Source organism: Vulpes vulpes, chromosome 12, assembly GCF_048418805.1.
Source record: "Vulpes vulpes isolate BD-2025 chromosome 12, VulVul3, whole genome shotgun sequence".
Classification (NCBI taxonomy): Eukaryota; Metazoa; Chordata; class Mammalia; order Carnivora; family Canidae; genus Vulpes; species Vulpes vulpes.
This window is the reverse complement of record NC_132791.1, coordinates 71,094,285-71,113,501: the sequence shown is the minus strand read 5'-3', so window position 1 is coordinate 71,113,501 and position 19,217 is coordinate 71,094,285. Positions and strand designations below refer to the sequence as shown.

General features: G+C 40.5%; 1 protein-coding gene and 1 pseudogene across 10 annotated transcripts in view; one reads left to right on the top strand and one right to left on the bottom strand.

The window, feature by feature from the left end:
* PROP1 (PROP paired-like homeobox 1) overlaps window positions 1-19,217 on the top strand; it is a 109,259-nt gene that overhangs the window by 23,679 nt on the left and 66,363 nt on the right. The gene's annotated exons all lie outside the window — the stretch shown is intronic.
* On the bottom strand, window positions 7,345-8,703 carry LOC112932410 (tubulin alpha-1A chain-like; annotated as a pseudogene).

The window sequence follows — 19,217 nt, the reverse complement described above, 5'->3', positions numbered from 1 at the left end:
TCTTCTCAAGTGCACATGGAACTTTCTCCAGAATAGACCACATACTGGGTCACAAATCGGGTCTGAACTGATACCAAAAGATTGGGATCGTCCCCTGCATATTCTCAGACCATAATGCCGTGAAATTAGAACTAAATCACTAACTTCACTAAAGAAGTTTGGAAGGACCTCAAACACGTGGAGGTTAAGGAGCATCCTGCTAAAAGATGAAAGGGTCAACCAGGAAATTGAGGAAGAATTAAAAAGATTCATGGAAACTAATGAGAATGAAGATACAACTGTTCAAAATCTTTGGGATGCAGCAAAGCAGTCCTGAGGGGGAAATACATCGCAATACAAGCATCCATTCAAAAACTGGAAAGAACTCAAATACAAAAGCTAACCTTACACCTAACGGCGCTAGAGAAAAAACAGCAAATAGATCCTACACCCAGCAGAAGAAGAGAGTTAATAAAGATTCGAGCAGAACTCAACAAAATTGAGAGCAGAAGAACTGTGGAACAGATCAACAGAACCAGGAGTTGGTTCTTTGAAAGAATTAATAAGATAGATAAACCATTAGCCAGCTTTATTAAAAAGAAGAGAGAGAAGACTCAAATTAATAAAATCATGAATGAGAAAGGAGAGATCATTACCAACACCAAGGAAATACAAACAATTTTAAAAACATATTATGAACAGCTATACGCCAATAAATTAGGCAATCTAGAAGAAATGACGCATTCCTGGAGTGTCACAAACTTTCAAAACTAAAACAGGACAAAATAGAAAACCTGAACAGGCCAATAACCAGGGAGGAAATTGAAGCAGTCATCAAAAACCTCCCAAGACACAAAAATCCAGGGCCAGATGGCTTCCCAGGGGAATTCTATCAAATGTTTAAAGAAGAAATCATACCTATTCTACTAAAGCTGTTTGGAAAGATAGAAAGAAATGGAGTACTTCCAAATTCGTTCTATGAGGCCAGCATCACCTTAATTCCAAAACCAGACAAAGACCCCACCGAAAAGGAGAATTACAGACCAATATCCCTGATGAACTTGGATGCAAAAATCTTGACAAGATACTAGCCAATAGGATCCAACAGTACATTAAGAAAATTATTCACCATGACCAAGTAGGATTTATCCCCAGGACACAAGTTGGTTCAACACTCACAAAACAATTCATCATATCAGCAAGAGAAAAACCAAGAACCATATGATCCTCACATTAGATGCAGAGAAAGCATTTGACAAAATACAGCATCCATCCCTGATCAAAACTCTTCAGAGTGTAGGGATAGAGGGGACATTCCTCGATATCTTAAAAGCCATCTACGGAAAGCCCACAGCAAATATCATTCTCAATGGGGAAACAGTGGGAGCCTTTCCTTTAGGATCAGGAACAAGACAGGGATGTCCACTCTAACCACTGCTATTCAACATAGTACTGGAAGTCCTCGCCTCAGCAATCAGACAACAAAAAGACATTAAAGGCATTCAAATTGGCAAAGAAGAAGTCAAACTCTCCCTCTTCACCGATGACATGATACTGTACAGAGAAAACCCAAAAGCCTCCACCCCAAGATTGCTAGAACTCATACAGCAATTTGGCAGCGTGGCAGGATACAAAATCAATGCCCAGAAATCAATGGCAATTCTATACACTAACAATGAGACTGAAGAAAGAGAAATTAAGGAGTCAATCCCATTTACAATTGCACCCAAAAGCATAAGATACCTAGGAATAAACCTAACCAAAGAGGTAAAGGATCTATACCCTAAAAACTATAGAACACTTCTGAAAGAAACTGAGGAAGACACAAAGAGATGGAAAAATATTCCATGCTCATGGATTGGCAGAATTAATATTGTAAAAATGTCAATGTTACCCAGGGCAATTTACACGTTTAATGCAATCCCTATCAAAATACCATGGACTTTCTTCAGAGAGTTGGAACAAATTATTTTAAGATTTGTGTGGAATCAGAAAAGACCCCGAATAGCCAGGGGAATTTTAAAAAGAAAATCATAGCTGGGGGCATCACAATGCCAGATTTCAGGTTGTACTACAAAGCTGTGGTCATCAAGACAGTGTGGTACTGGCACAAAAACAGACACATAGATCAATGGAACAGAATAGAGAACCCAGAAGTGGACCCTGGTCAACTAATATTCGATAAAGGAGGAAAGACTATCCATTGGAAGAAAGACAATCTCTTCAATAAATGGTGTTGGGAAAATTGGACATCCACATGCAGAAGAATAAAACTGGACCACTCTCTTTCACCATACACAAAGATAAACTCAAAATGGATGAGAGATCTAAATGTGAGACAAGAGTCCATCAAAATCATAGAAGAGAACACAGGCAACACCCTTTTTGAACTTGGCCACAGTAACTTCTTGCAAGATACATCCACAAAGGCAAAAGAAACAAAAGCAAAAATGAACTATTGGGACTTCATCAAGATAAGAAGCTTTTGCACAGCAAAGGATACAGTCAACAAAACTAAAAGACAACCTACAGAATGGGAGAAGATATTTGCAAATGACATATCAGATAAAGGGCTAGTTTCCAAAATCTATAAAGAACTTATTAAACTCAACACCAAAGAATCAAACAATCCAATCATGAAATGGGCAAAAGACATGAACAGAAATCTCACAGAGGAAGACATGGACATGGCCAACATGCACATGAGAAAATACTCTGCATCACTTGCCATCAGGGAAATACAAATCAAAACCACAATGAGATAGCACCTCACACCAGTGAGAATGGGGAAAATTAACAAGGCAGGAAGCCACAAATGTTGGAGAGGATGCGGAGAAAAGGGAACCCTCTTACACTGTTGGTGGGAATGTGAACTGGTGCAGCCACTCTGGAAAACTGTGTGGAGGTTCCTCAAAGAGTTAAAAATAGACCTGCCCTATGACCCAGCAATTGCACTGTTGGGGATTTACCCCAAAGATTCAGATGCAATGAAACGCCAGGACACCTGCACCCCGATGTTTCTAGCAGCAATGTCCACAATGGCCAAACTGTGGAAGGAACCTCTGTGTCCATCGAAAGATGAATGGATAAAGAAGATGTGGTTTATGTATACAATGGAATATTCCTCAGCAATTAGAAACGACAAATACCCACCATTTGCTTCAACATGGATGGAACTGGAGGGTATTATGCTGAGTGAAATAAGTCAATCGGAGAAGGACAAACAGTGTATGTTCTCATTCATTTGGGGAATATGAATAATAGTGAAAGGGAATATAAAGGAAGGGAAAAGAAATGTTGGGAAATATCAGGAAGGGAGACAGAACATAAAGACTCCTAACTCTGGGAAATGAACTAGGGGTGGTGGAAGGGGAGGAGGGTGGGGGGTGGAGGGGAATGGGTGACGGGCACTGAGGCAGACACTTGACGGGATGAGCACTGGGTATTTTTCTGTATGTTGGTAAATTGAACACCAATAAAAATTAATTTAAAAAACTCATAGCTGGGGGCATCACAATGCCAGATTTCAGGTTGTACTACAAAGCTGTGGTCATCAAGACAGTGTGGTACTGGCACAAAAACAGACACATAGATCAATGGAACAGAATAGAGAACCCAGAAGTGGACCCTGGTCAACTAATATTCGATAAAGGAGGAAAGACTATCCATTGGAAGAAAGACAGTCTCTTCAATAAATGATGTTGGGAAAAATTGGACATCCACATGCAGAAGAATGAAACTAGACCACTCTCTTGCACCATACACAAAGATAAACTCAAAATGGATGAGAGATCTAAATGTGAGACAAGATTCCATCAAAATCATTGAGGAGAACACAGGCAACACCCTTTTTGAACTTGGCCACAGTAACTTCTTGCAAGACACATCCACGAAGGAAAAAGAAACAAAAGCAAAAATGAACTATTGGGACTTCATCAAGATAAGAAGCTTTTGCACAGCAAAGGATACAATCAACAAAACTCAAAGGCAACCTACAGAATGGGTGAAGATATTTGCAAATGACCTATCAGATAAAGGGCTAGTTTCCAAGATCTATAAAGAACTTATTAAACTCAACACCAAAGAAACAAACAATCCAATCGTGAAATGGACAAAAGACATGAACAGAAATCTCACAGAGGAAGACATGGACATGGCCAACACGCACATGAGAAAATGCTCTGCATCACTTGCCATCAGGGAAATACAAATCAAAACCACAATGAGATACCACCTCACACCAGTGAGAATGGGGAAAATTAACAAGGCAGGAAGCCACAAATGTTGGAGAGGATGCGGATAAAAGGGAACCCTCTTACACTGTTGGTGGGAATGTGAACTGGTACAGCCACTCTGGAAAACTGTGTGGAGGTTCCTCAAAGAGTTAAAAATAGACCTGCCCTATGACCCAGCAATTGCACTGTTGGGGATTTACCCCAAAGATACAGATGCAATGAAATGCCAGGACACCTGCACCCCGATGTTTCTAGCAGCAAGCTCCACAATGGCCAAACTGTGGAAGGAACCTCTGTGTCCATCGAAAGATGAATGGATAAAGAAGATGTGGTTTATGTATACAATGGAGTTTTACTCAGCCATTAGAAATGACAAATACCCACCATTTGCTTCAACGGGGATGGAACTGGAGGGTATTATGCTGAGTGAAGTAAGTCAATCGGAGAAGGACAAACATTATATGGTCTCATTCATTTGGGGAATATAAATAATAGTGAAAGGGAATATAAGGGAAGGCAGAAGAAATGTGTGGGAAATATCAGAAAGGGAGACAGAACATAAAGACTCCTAACTCTGGGAAACGAACTAGGGGTGGTGGAAGGGGAGGAGGGCGGGGGGTGGGGGTGAATCGGTAACGGGCACTGAGGGGGGCACTTGACGGGATGAGCACTGGGTATTATTCTGTATGTTGGTAAATTGAACACCAATAAAAATTAAATTTATTTTAAAAAACAAAATTTGAATAATTCTACAAGATTTAAAATAATTGCCTCCTAATTAAAAATCTCATAAGAAATACCCCACACCCAGATGTTGACATTAGTGAATCTACCAAATGTTTGAGATAGAGCTCTTCCATGTAATAGAAACAACCTAATTCCCCCTCCATTTTATGAAGCCAGAGTATCCGTGATACCAAAACTGAATAAGGACATTTTTCAAAAGGAAAGATACAAGTGAATATTTTTCATGAAAATGTAAAAATCCTAAACACATTATTAGTAAACTAAATCCAACCCTCCCCTTCACATATATGTTATCATGACCAAGTCTGGTTTATTTCAGAAATGCAAGATTAGTTTTACACTCAAAAGGCTCAATTGCTGTCACTATGATAATAGTGGAATAAAGAATAATCATGTGATCATCTTAGTAGATGTAGAAGTATCAAATTTATTCATAATAAAAACTCTTAGAAAATAAATAGAAGACAAGCAAGATTAGAATACCTACAGTAAATATATTTCTGACTAAAGTGTTGACAGCTTTTCCTCTGACATTAGTAACAGGAAAATGAAGCTTGCCATTGCAATTTCTATTCAAAATAGAGTTCTTAGCCATTGCAAGAAGACAACAAAAAGAAATGCTAAACAGTGCCATTCCAAAAGAAGAAACGAAACTTGGTATTTGCAGATGACCAGGTTTTGAATATAGAACATTCATAATAATATAGATTACGTGAATAATAGATTAGATAATCAAGGTTGCTGAATGTAAAGTTAATATAAAAATTCAGTTGTATTTTATATAAAAACAAAAATTAAATGGAATTTTAAAAAAGATATAATTTACAACAATGTAAAAATTTATTAAATTTTAAGGTATTGAAGGATATGCAAGACCTCAACATAGGAAACTATAAAACTATACTCAGAAAAATTATTTTTTTCGTTTTTTTTTAAATTTATTTATGATAGTCACACAGAGAGAGAGAGAGAGAGGCAGAGGGAGAAGCAGGCTCCATGCACCCGGAGCCCGACGTGGGATTCGATCCCAGGTCTCCAGGATCGCGCCCTGGGCCAAAGGCAGGCACTAAACCGCTGCGCCACCCAGGGATCCCCTACTCAGAAAAATTAAAGACTGATACATGGAAAGAAAGATCTTATTAATCGGTTGGAAGACTCATAAAGATGTAAATTATCCCCAAATAAACTATAGATTCAATGTAAAAAAAAAAAAAAAACTATAATTCAGTTGTTACTTAGATACAGAGCTACTTTGGCCATCTATTTATTGCTGAGTTAGCTTTGATAAGATTGTCCCTTTCATTGATTTATCAACTTTACTACAATGAAGTTCATAATATTTTCTTACTATCTTTTTAATATCTGTAGAATCTGTACTGATTTACCTCTGTCATTCTTTGTAGTAGTCATTTCTGTCTTCTCTTTTTCCTGATCAGCTTTGCTAGAGATTCTAGTGTTTCTCATTGTCTTAGTGAACCAGCTTTCAGTTTTATTAATTTTCACTAATACCTGTTTTCTATTTCATTGATTTATACCGTCAGAGAAAAATCGGAATTTGGCAGTAGTTAAAGTGGCAAAACAGATTTTATTTAGGATTATTGCAGTAGGGGGAAAGAGTCCTAAGTATAGAACCAGGCTTAATTCAGAATATAGCATGAACAAGTTAGAATTTATAGCCAAGGAGCAAGGTGAAGAGCAGTGGATGGAAAATTGCTAAGAGGGACACCAGGTATAGTGGCGGATTCTAGTTAGACTGACCAAACAGGACCAGAATGAACACCCCTCATTTGGGAGATGGTGGATGATAAGGAACCCTACCAGGTATAGAGGGTGACCAGATATCAAGGGTGGGAGATTCCGGTTAAACTGATTTTGCAGGGTTCTTGCTAAAACTGGGGTTTACAAGGAAATATACAAGTAGGCCTAAGAAAAGGTTCAGGAGGTTGACTCAAGTTTTGTTCAAGGAAAAAATCTTTGTCAACGGTCTGATCTCTGTTATGTTCTTTCTTCTTCTTACTTTGGTTTCATTTGCAATTAGACATTCATTTGTCCAGTTTGTTAAGATAAAAGTTGAATTGATTTAAAAATTGATTTAAGGACTGATTAAGACCTTTCTCTTCTTCCCTGTCTCCCTCTCTCCTTCCGTCTCCCCCCATCTCTCTCTCTCTCTCTTTCTTTCTTTTTTTTCATTTAAGACAGGCAATACTTTATTCAAACCCATCAGAGAAATGGACAGCTTGGGTCTGTAACAAAGTGTTGTGTTTTAAAGCATAGGTCAGTAATTGTATATGAGAGTATACACTGCTACATACAAATTAACTGATCAGAGCATAACTTTTCAATGTTCAAACAGAATAAGCTTCCCTGTAAAAGAAGCACCTTTGTGACATTTTTAACTTTAGTATTCCTCTCCTTCTCCTTCACCCTTTCCTTCAACAGAATCCCCACCAACTTCCTCATAATCCTTCTCCAGGGCAGCCATGTCCTCACAGGCCTCAGAAGACTCTCCTTCCTCCATGCCCTCACCAACATACCAGTGAACAAAGGCATGCTTGACATATATCAGGTCAAACTTATGGTCCAGGCGAGCCCAGGCCTCAGCAATGGCTATGGTGTTGCTCAGCATGCACACAGCTCGCTGTACTTTGGCCAGGTCTCCACTGGGTACCACAGTGGGAGACTGGTAATTAATGCCCACTTTGAAGCCAGTGGGGCACCAGTCCACAAACTGGATGGTATGCTTGGTCTTGATGGTGGCAATGGCAACATTGACATCCTTGGGAACCATGTCGCCACTGTACAACAGGCAGCAAGCCATGTATTTATCATGGCGAGGGTCACATTTCACCATCTGGTTGGCTGGCTCAAAGCATGCATTGGTGATCTCTGCTACAGAAAGCTGTTCATGGTAGGCTTTCTCAGCAGAGATGACAGGGGCATATGTGGCCAGAGGGAAGTGGATGCAGGTATAGGGCACCAGGTTGGTCTAGAACTCCGTCAGATCCACATTCAGGGCTCTGTCAAATCTGAGGGAAGCAGTGATGGAGGACACAATTTGACCTATCAACCTATTTAGATTAGTGTAGGTTGGGCGTTCAATATTGAGGTTTCTATGACAGATGTCATAGATGGCCTCGTTGTGTACCATGAAGGCACAATCAGAGTGCTCCAGGGTGGTGTGGGTGGTGAGGATGGAGTGGTAGGGCTCTACTACACCTGTGGACACAGTAGATGGAGAACTCTAGCTTGGACTTCTTGCCATAATCGACAGAGAGATGTTCCATCAGCAGGGAGGTGAACCCAGAACCAGTTCTCCCTCCAAAGTTGTGGAAAACCAAGAAGCCCTGAAGACCTGTGCACTGGTCAGCCAGTTTCCGAATTCGGTCCAAGACAAGGTCAATGATCTCCTTGCTAATGGTGTGGTGCTTCGGGCATAGTTATTGGCAGCATCTTTCTTGCCTGTGACGAGCTGCTCAGGGTGGAAGAGCTGGCGGTAGGTGCCAGTGTGAACCTCATCACTAACTGTGGGCTCCAGGTGTACAAACACTGCCCTGGGCACATGCTTGCCAGCGCCCATCTCACTGAAGAAGGTGTTGAGGTAGTCATCTCCTCCCCCAATGGTCTTGTCACTTGGCATCTGGCCATCGGGCTGAATGCCGTTTTCCAGGCAATAGAGCTCCTAGCAGGCATTGCCGATCTGGACACCAGCCTGGCCAACGTGGATGGAGATATATTCACACATGGTTGCTCCTTGGTGGCTGCCGGGCAGATGGCGGAGAAGAGGAGAGGTTGTTGCTTCTTACAGCGCGACTCTTAGGCGGTGGATGTAAGAGAACCTCTCTCTCTCTCTTTCTTGTCCAACTTTATTGAGGTATGATTGACAAAGTTTTAAGATAAAGTAGAATTCATGATTTTATATGTGTATAGTTTTGCTTTTCTTTTTTTTTTCTTTTTTTTTTCTTTTTATTTATTTATGATAGTCATAGAGAGAGAGAGGCAGAGACACAGGCGGAGGGAGAAGCAGGCTCCATGCACCGGGAGCCCGATGTGGGATTCGATCCCGGGTCTCCAGGATCGCGCCCTGGGCCAAAGGCAGGCGCCAAACCTCTGCGCCACCCAGGGATCCCCCTAGTTTTGCTTTTCTAATGTAAGCAGTTAGTGCTTCACAGTTTGTAATATATATCTTTCACTTACCACATTCTACTTGAAATTAATACAAGACTACTTCATGTACAAGAACCTTGTGACTGTATACTTTCATTTCTCCTCTCCTGATCTTTGTACTCTAGTTGTCATACATTTTACTTTTACATAGGTTATAAGCCCCACACTACATTGTTAGTATTTTTGTTTTAATAGTTGTATTTTTAAAAATATTTTAAAGAGATTTAAATAATAAGAAACTATTTTATGTATTTAACCATTTTCCATGCTATGAAATGTGCAGTCTAAAGTACCATTATTATTGTTGCTTTAAACAATTGACTATCTTTAATAGCAATTAAAAATAAGAAAGAAGAAACTACTTTGCCTTCAGTTACTCCTTTTCCAACACTCTGTTTTTCCACAGATCGAAGTATCTTATATCATGTATTCCTTCTTTTTTGAAACGTTGCTTTAACATTCATCTCGGACACTTATTCATTTCTTTAAAGATTTTATTTATTTATTCATGAGAGACACACAGAGGCAGAGACATAGGCAGAGGGAGAATCAGGCTTCCTGTGGGCAGCCTGATATAGGACTCGATCCCAGGACCCCGGGATCATGACCTGAGCCAAAGGCAGACGCTCAACCACTGAGCCACCCAGGTGCCTCTTACTTTTTTCAGTCTTTTATCATCCTATCTTCAAATTCATTGATTCTTTCCTCAGCTGTATCAAGTCTACTGATAAGACAAAGACATCCTCTATTTCTGTTAGGATGTGTTTGATTTCTAGCACTTCCATCCGACTCTTAGAGTTTCCATCTGCCTGCTAAAGTTACCCATCTGTTCTTGCATTTTGTCTACCTCTTCCGTTAGACCTTTAATTTAGTAATCACATTTATTTTAAATTTTCTAATACTTCTAATATCTGTGTTATGTCTCTTTCTGATCATTATTTTGTCTCTTCACATGATTTTTTTTCTTACTTTTTGGATGCTTCGTAACTTTTTGTTGAAAGCTGGATGTGTTGTATAAAGCAGTCAATACTCAGGTAAATAGGACATTTGTATGAGGATTTATGTTAATCGAGCCACGAGTTGGGTTGTGTACTAGGCTTGTTTATCTAATGATTACCAGTTCTGAAAGTTGTTGTTAGGGCAATTGGAAACTTTAAATTCCTCTAGTGTTTGCCTTCCTTCTTAGGATCCCTTTTGTGTGGGTCCCCAGGGAAAGTCTCTTGAATTCTCCCTCCTATAACCCACAATTATTATTGTTGGAGATCTGTTACCATGATCATGGGGAAAAGATCAGGGGCGTTCTCTAATGTTCTGATTAAGTCTCAGTATTTGGAATGTTTGGGTCATCTGCTCACAGTGTTTCTGCTCCTCTAGGGTTAGAGCTATTCCTGCAGCCCAATTCCCTTTCCCCAGCTGTAACAGGAATGTACCAGTTTTATGCCTTGAGGCTTTGTTAACTTAGATAAAATGGGTGGCTAGGTCTGAGTGGAGTTCCTTTCTCCCTAGCTGCTAGGGGATTAAACTAATGCCCTCAGCTAGTGCCCTTCCTCTGTAGATTAAGACTTTTTTTCATAGGGGAATTGGTCTGGGCAAATTTTGTTCCCAAGACAGCACTATAGGGGAGCTGTCTCCAGACTCTTCCTATCCTCCCTGGGAGAGCCTGATGGAGTTCCTATAAGAAAGGCCTATGAGAAAATGGGAATTCCTCTCATGATTATGGCCCCTGGGAGCTTCTGATTCTCAAGCTAGCTTATACTTGGTCTCTAGCAACTCATTAAATTTCTACTTTGTTTTGACTGGCTTGTATGGAGTACAGCAACTTCTGTCCCAGGTAAAGAAAATACTCGGGTTCTGGGTCTCACTGAATCAAAGTACTTGTCTCTCTCCAGATTTCAAGAGAGCCATTTGCACCATCAAGCTGTGACCTCAGTTTTTCTGACAAGTTCTCAAGAAGTCGTTAATTTCCACCTGTCCACCTTTTGTTGTTGTTATTGTTATAAAAGTGGGATACATGTCTTTAGAGCTCTCTATATCTGTAAGCTGAGACCTGAAGTTCTAAGATTCTTTTTAATTTTGTGTGAACCATCAACTTGCCCACAGAAATATCTTTGCTGAGTCTTTGTCCAGCTGTCTTCTAGTATAAAACCAAAGTCCTGATGGGGACCACACCTATATTTCAGATACTTCGATATTTGGATACCCAGCCCATTAACTAGCAGCTGGTAACACAGACTCATACTTTAGCGCTGCTCCCAAACCTTCTTCGAGGCCCACCTGTGACTTCCTTAGAAAACTGTTTCGGCAAGAAACCTGCAAAGTCCGTTTAACCAGAGCTTCCCACCCTTGATATCTTAGCACCCTCCATATCTGATAGGATTCCTCATCCTTCATCATTTTTCAGATGACTGTCTACTCACCCTGGTCCATTTTCAGCAAGGATCCTGTTAGGTCAACTGAGCCAGAATCCCCTACCCATGACCCCTGAGGTTTCTTAGCAATCTTCCATCCACTGCCCTCTACCCTGCTCCTTGGCTAGCACTTCCCATTTGCCCATGCCGAATTTGGCATTGATCCCGCTCTCTCTCTCTCTATCTCCCGCTTGTAAAATTCCATTGTAGCGCTCCCTGCACCTATTGCAGTGGTCCTGAATGTCTTACCACATTTAAGAGTATCATTGAAAGTTTTTTTCTTTTTCTCTGGTGATCTGCCTGGGGCTGGGTTGAGCCACTGGAACTCAGAAACACTGCTTTTAAGCAGAGCTACTTACTACATGTTGGCAGCCCTGCATAGGACCTTATCATTTTAAAAGAATTGCTGTTTTGCCTACCCTTAAAGCAGAACTCTCTGATTCAAGGGCAGTAAGGATATATAGGAAGCAAGGATTCCTGCAGCAAGGGACTGCAGCTCTAGGAGTCCAAGATGAGGTCATTGGGCAACCTGGCTTATCTCTCCAAACAAGGAGGGTTTAGGGAGTGGCCTGGACTCTCAAGAGTTATCCTTAATGCATACAGATAATTGTTTGTTTGTATTATATGGATATGGCAAAACGTACTCATTTATTTCCTTACTGATAGAATTTGGATTTTTTTTTTCTATTAGAAGTGACAGTATAATGAAAACATCTTTCACATGGGTGGGAGAACTCTTCTAAGGTATATAACTATCAAATTGAATCATACGAAATTTCTGGATTTCTGGTGTTTGCCAGTTTTTTAACTGTATCAAATTAGTTTCTTATGGTTCAAACTAATAGAAGAGGAATTAAATCATAAAGGTATGTATTTTTCCCTCAACTTTACTAGATACTATTAATACCTTAAAAGAGTAAGGAACTACAAGGCTAAAAATAGAATTAGTGACTGAGAAAAACTCTAGTTAACTACAGTGGATGCAATAGAAAGAGGTAAAAACAAAACAGAGGGAAGTTAAAGAGGTAAAAGACAATGAGATCAACATGAGGCTAATCTTTATCTCTGAAGCAGAGAATGTAAGAAATAGAATAGGAAATGTAACCAAAGCACTAAGGAAAACTTCTCTTGGATGAAAGGAATAATTTAATGTCTTTGGATTATTTTTAGAAATTGTAAAATATACATAACCTAAAATTCACCATCTTATCCATTTTCAAGCATACAATACAGTGGCGTGGAGTAGAGTCACATTATTGTAAACTATCACCATAGTCCATCTCCAGAATTTTTCCAGCTTCCCAAACTGAAACTCAGTATCCATTAAATAGTAAACTCTTCCTTCTCTAGCCTCCCCAGGCCCCGATAACCACCACCGTTGTACATTCTGTCTGTATGAATTTGGCCATTCTTGGTAGCTCATATAAATAAAATCATGTATTTTCCATTTCTGCCTGGCTTATTGCCCTAAACATAATGTTTTTAAGGTCCATTCTTACTGTAACATGTGCCAGAATATTATTTCTTTTTAAGGGTGAATAATATTCCATTGTGTGGATAGAGCACATTTTGCTTATCCTTTTATCTGTTTACAGACATTTGAGTTATTTCCAGCTTTTGGCTATTTGTGACTGATGGTGCTGTGAACATTGCTATACAAATATCTGTTCAAGTCCCTTTCTGATTTTTGGAGATACATACCTAGAAATGGAATTGCCAGATCATGTAGCAATTGTTTAATTTTTTGAAGAACTGCCATACTTTTTTCCATAACAACTGTACCATTTTACATTCCTACTCACAGTGAGCAAGGGTTCTAATTTCTCCACATCCTTGCCAATACTTGTTATTTTCCATTTATGTGTTTGTTGGCTTAGTGGTGGCCATCCTAATAGGTATGATGTGGTATCTCAATGTGGTTTTGATTTGCATTTCTCTAGTGGCTAGTGATGTTGAACACCTTTTCATATATTTATCGGCCATTTGTATATCTTCCTTGGGTATTTGTCCTTCATTCAGTTTTTAAATCGGGTTGTGTTTTGGTTGTTGAGTTGTAGGAGTTCTTATATATTATGGGTATTAAACCCTTATCAAACATACAATTTACAATGTTTCCTCCCATTCTGTGTGTTGCCTTTTCACTCTCTTGATAGTATCCTTTGGCACACAAAAGCTTTTCATTCTGATGTCACATCCAAATCACTGCCCAATCCCACATCATGATGCTTTCCTCCCATACTTTCCACTAGAAATTTTATATTTTAACTTTTAAATATAGGCCTTTGATCCATTTTTTCAATTAACTTCTGTATATGGTATGAGGTAAAGATCCAGCTTTGTTCTTTTGCATGTGGATATCCAGTTGTCCCAGAAATATTTGTTGAAAAGACCATCCTTTTTCCCATTGAACAATCTTGGCACCACTGTTGAAAATCATTCAACCCTATGTTTAAGGATTTATTTCTGGGCTTTCTACTCTATTTCACTGAATTACATGCCAGTGCCATACTGTTTATGATTACCATAGATTTCAAGTAAATTTTGAAATCAGGAAGTATGAATCCTTCATCTTGAACAACTTAAAAAAATACTCTAAGCACCACTGAGTGTCTTTATCTCTTTCCTGTCATCTTGTGAGTCTGACAGAGGGAAGGGAAATGCATTATCTTTGTACAGCTGCCATTGTTTTCCTTTCTCATGACTCTAATTTTAAAAGGGCCTTTGAATCTGGACAGTATTTTCACCCCACTGTAATGTGAGGAATTGTAAGTCAAATTTCATTGAAAAACTCATGCAAAATTTTGGACTGGCTAATTACTGGACTTTAGAGGAGACGGAAAAAAATCTGCAGGGAGGCAGAAAAGGCCAGGTATTTATAAGGCCAAAAATCAAGATGGCCACAGATAATTTCAAAACAGAAAATACAGTTCTGAAGGAAAGTGTGGCTCAAAGACTTTATATTTAATTGAAATTTTCAGTATAAAGGCAAAAGACATTCTCCTTTCATCCCACTCTTTGCTATTGAGCTCAGGAACAATCTGCTAGTCAAAGCCTGCCTAGTGACAAGGCCTTTCTCTTACACCCCTAGACTCATCCTGATCTTATTTGACAATAAACTAGCATTTCATTTTTTAAATTATCCTTTTAGTATATTCAGTATAATCCCAGCATACTTTTATGGTTACAAATGTTATGGAAATGCAGAGGGCCAGGATTAATCAAGATACTCTTGACAAAGAAAAGCAAAGTGGTAAGACTTGCTCTACCAGATATTAAAACTTACAAAATCATAGTAGCTGAGACAGGGTGGTTTCTGTCTGGTGCAAGCACAGACAGAAAGAAGGATGAAACCAAATAGAAAACTCAGAAACAGATGTGTGTGCCAAATATGTAGCTTAGGACAAAAGTGACACTTCCCAGTAGCAAGGAAAGGAAAATGTTTTCAATAAATGTCACTGAGACAGGGGATCCCTGGATAGCTCAGCATTTTAGTGCCTGCCTTCGGCCCAGGGCATGGTCCTGGAGTCCTGGGATCGAGTCCCACATCAGGCTCCCTGCATGGAGCCTGCTTCTCCCTTTGCCTGTGTCTCTGCCTGTCTCTCTGTGTCTCTGCCTCTTTCTCTCTCTGTGTCTCCCATGAATAAATAAATAAAAATCTTTAAAAAAAAGACACAGATTAAAAATGTCACTGAGACAATTGGATATGCATGTGGAAAAAAAAACAGCCTTTGCTTTTATCTCACCTCTGACCCAAGATAAAGAGGATATTGGACTATATTCTTTTCAAGAAGCTTTATTAAAGCATGACTACTTTGATCCATCCCCACATAGTCCCAAATCCATCTTGTGTTCAAGAATAAATATGAAGATACCAAATTCAAAGGCCTCAACATTAATTTAGGCTGGCTTCTGGCCCCACCCGTGGGACTGCTTCTCTATATTATCTTGTGTCCTGAAAAGAGGCCCTTATGCAGCGTGGACATGTGCTGTTCTTGCCTGCCTGGAACACAGAAGGAATATTTTAGTATTCATTTTACAAGTGAGGAAGGTGAGGCTCAGACTGATCAAACAACTTGCTCCTAGTCACACACAAGTACATGATAGCTTCAGAATTTGAACTCTGCCAGCTCACAGGGTGTCCTTCTAGGATCAGACCAAAGGAACAGAATTTCTGAGATGTTCAGTATATTTTGGATGATTAACATTTTCTGCAAGGTCATTGTGGAACAGATAGGCGGGGTATCTATGCATGGTTAGAATTTCCTGAGATATCTGATAAACTGGAGGATCTGAGTAACTTCAGATGGTTAGAATGCCCTGGAAGTCAGAATGTCTTTGGGGACATTAAGATCTCCTTCTAGGACTGAATAACCTAGAAGGCACGTTGTTTATATGCTCAGAGTGAACTGGTGTTTATATTATGCAGAGGAACTGATGTGTCCTTATAAGGACCTGATTGTCTAGGATCTCAGAGGATCCTTGTGTAGTGAAAGTAGTGTCTTGTGGGTTCACCTTGTCTTAGGATGGTAAGCAAGTAGATTCTAAGTGTCTTACCAGATTAACACCTCCTAAATGGTCAGAATACCCTAGGGGAACAGAAGGGTGTTTAGAAAATTCTAAGAGGTCATATAGGATCAGATGCCTGAAAGGTGAAAGTCACGAAGTCCAGGAAACTTGAAAAGATCAAACAGTTTTCATAAGAGTCAGTGTGTCTTAGAGGTTGGACTGACTGGCGATTCAGAGAGTCCTGGATACTCTGGGAGTCCAAAGTTGTCAGGGTTTTCAGGTAGGTTGGCATACCCTGTTAGTATCTGAATGTCTGAAAATCAGGTATTCTGAAGTGATCCAGGTTTTCTGGAGATCTAGTGGTCCTTGAGGTTTTGGATAGACTTGATTGGACCTGTCACGGAGTGAGAGTGTCCTTGTACAATCAATATTCTTAGGAATCAGAGGGTGAAAGTATTCAGGAAATCAGTATGTTTGGGCAGTTCAGAGAATGTGGTAGAGTAAGAGTGTCTTGTAGGGACTGGTTTCCTTGAGAGGCTAGGATTTTATAGGAATTAGAATTATTACCCTGTGGATTCAAGAGGTCCTGGTGGGCTGGCTATGTATCAAAGAGAGAGGCAAGTGGCAGTAATCAGGGTGCCTATTGAGAAGCCCAGGACTGAGAGAGTCAGAGTGCCTGGGAAGGTTAGAGTATCCTGGCATCAGATGTCCCACAGTGCCAGTGGATGTTAGATGGCCAGGCTGCCTAGGAGATCAGGATATGTCTTTACTTGGTCCAGATGTCCAGTGGGTCAGGCCTGTGTGATTAGGATATCTCCTGTGTTGGGACTGAGTGGTTTTTCAATGTCAGCATGCCCTTTGCAAGATAAGAGCCAACCAGGGTTTCTGAATGGACCAGAGGGGCAGGATGCCCATGAGTGTCTGGATCCTTTCAGGTCAGGGAATTCCTTCTAGGGCCAGAGCTTCCCAAATCTCATTATGCCTTTTTCTGGACATGTCCACAGTACAGGTACTGGGTGCCATAAAGTGCTGTAGAGGAATACTGTCAATTGAGGCTATCATGCTGACTATAAGGTATGGAAGTCAAAACTTCTCCAAGGGCTTATATGTCCTAGGAACTGAATTCAACCCTGTCCCCTAGGGATTTAGGAATCAGAAAAAGTCAGAATGACTCAGGGCTAAAGTCTCCCAGGGACAATGGTAATAAGAATCATAAGAAAGTAGCATTTTTGCCTGTGTTTACTGCATTTAGGGTACATCCTAAATGCTTCTTTTTTATTAACTCTCAGAAATCACATCTTTGCCAGGTAGGTACAGGTGATCCTCATTAAGTGTGGATTCTATATTTGGGAAGTCACCTACTCACTATAATTTATTTGAAACCCCAGGGTCAGTACTCCATTGCAGTGTTCTTTGGCAGCCTGGTGGCCATTTGCATCCATGCGCATGTGCAGTGGGATGAAAACTTTGAGTTGCCACATTCCTGGCCGAGGTCAAACAAAGCAGCTGCTCTGCCTTCTTGTTTTCACTTAGAAACTGTGAACAAATGTCTTTTTACATTCTCCTAAGTGCCACCGTTTCTCACATTTTTCTGCTTTGGGGGGCAATTTTACCGTTGAAAGCAGTTTCCAAGTGTAGTGTTGAGGGGTTATCTGGTGGTCCTAGGTGCAGGAAGGCTGTGGTGTGCTTTAGGGAGAAGAAAATACGTCTGTTGGATAACTCTTGTTCAGACAGGAGCCACAGTGCCATTGGCCCCAAGCTCAATGTTGATAAGTTATCAATATATATTAAGATATCTTTAAGCAGAAACACATGCAACAAGGTTACATATTGATCAGTTGATGAAAATGTTGTGGCCAGGGGTGCCTGGTGGCTCAGTAGGTTAAGCATCTGACTCTTGGTTTTGGCTCAGGTCTGATCTCAGGGTTGTGAGATGGAGCCCTGTGTCAGGTTCCACCCTCAGTGGGGAGTCTGCTTGAATACCTCTCTCTCCCTTTCCCTCTGCCCCTCCATCCTGTGTGCATGCATGCTCTCTCTCTCGCTCACACTCTCTCTCAAATAAATCAATTTTTAAAAAGAAAAAAGAATATGTTGTGGCCAGGAGCTCACAGGAACCTATCTTTTGGAGCAGCAGTTCAATATTCACTAACTCAGTGTTTATAGTAACTTTATGGAACACAACTACCTCAAAAGAAGGAGAATCAACTATATTAATATGCCCCAGATGACAAAGCTGAGGCACAGAGATTTTGTGATGAGCCCAGGATTATATGGTTTAGCAAGTGGTATAGCTGGGATTTGAACCCAGGGCAGTTGGCTTCAGAACTTACACTCCTCCCCCTCCATACCATTCTCCTTCTTGGAGGATGAGAGGATCCTGGGTGTCAGGTTTCCTTGAAGGTCGGGGTTGGGGACTGGAATCAGGATGCCCTGGAAGACCAAATGCCTTTCCCTCTGAGGGGTTATTGTGTTTTGGAATGGCAAGTCAAACTTGCAGTGTCTCAGCATTCTTGAGGAGCAGGGGGAGTGGGTCAGGGTTTCTTTGTAATATCAGAGCCTCCTAGGGGTAATCGGGCTGTCCTGGATGGCCGGTCAGAATATCTTCATAGGCTTAGGATATCTTGAGGCTACAGAGTGTATTGGAATTCAGTGTTTGCTAATAGGTCCAAGTTGACTGCATGTTACTGGGTCTTGGGCAGTCTGGATGTCCTAGGCTCCAGGAGGTCACAGAATATGCTGGGGTAGAGGGAGAAACTTTGGTGTCTTGGATCAGTGATTTCTCAAAGCTGATAGTGTTGTGGACTGAATGTTCACATCTCCCCCACCTCCATTCCTCTGTTGAAGTCCTAACCCAGTGTGATGACATTTGGGGGTGGGGCCTCTGAGAGGTGCTTAAGGTTAGATGAGATCATGAGCAGAGAGCCCCAATGATGGGATTAGTATCTGTAGGAGAAGAAAAAAGACCAAAGGTGGTTCCTCTCTGCCATGTGAAGATGCACAGGCAGCTGTCTACTTTCACCAGGAACTGAATCAGCTGGCGCCTGGACCTTGGACTTTCCAGCTTCCAGAACTGTGAGAAATAAACATGTACTCTTTAAGCCACCCATCTTTGGGTACTTTGTTATGGAAACCTGAGCTGATGAAGAGAAATGTACATTCATTTCTCTGAGGTATCTTG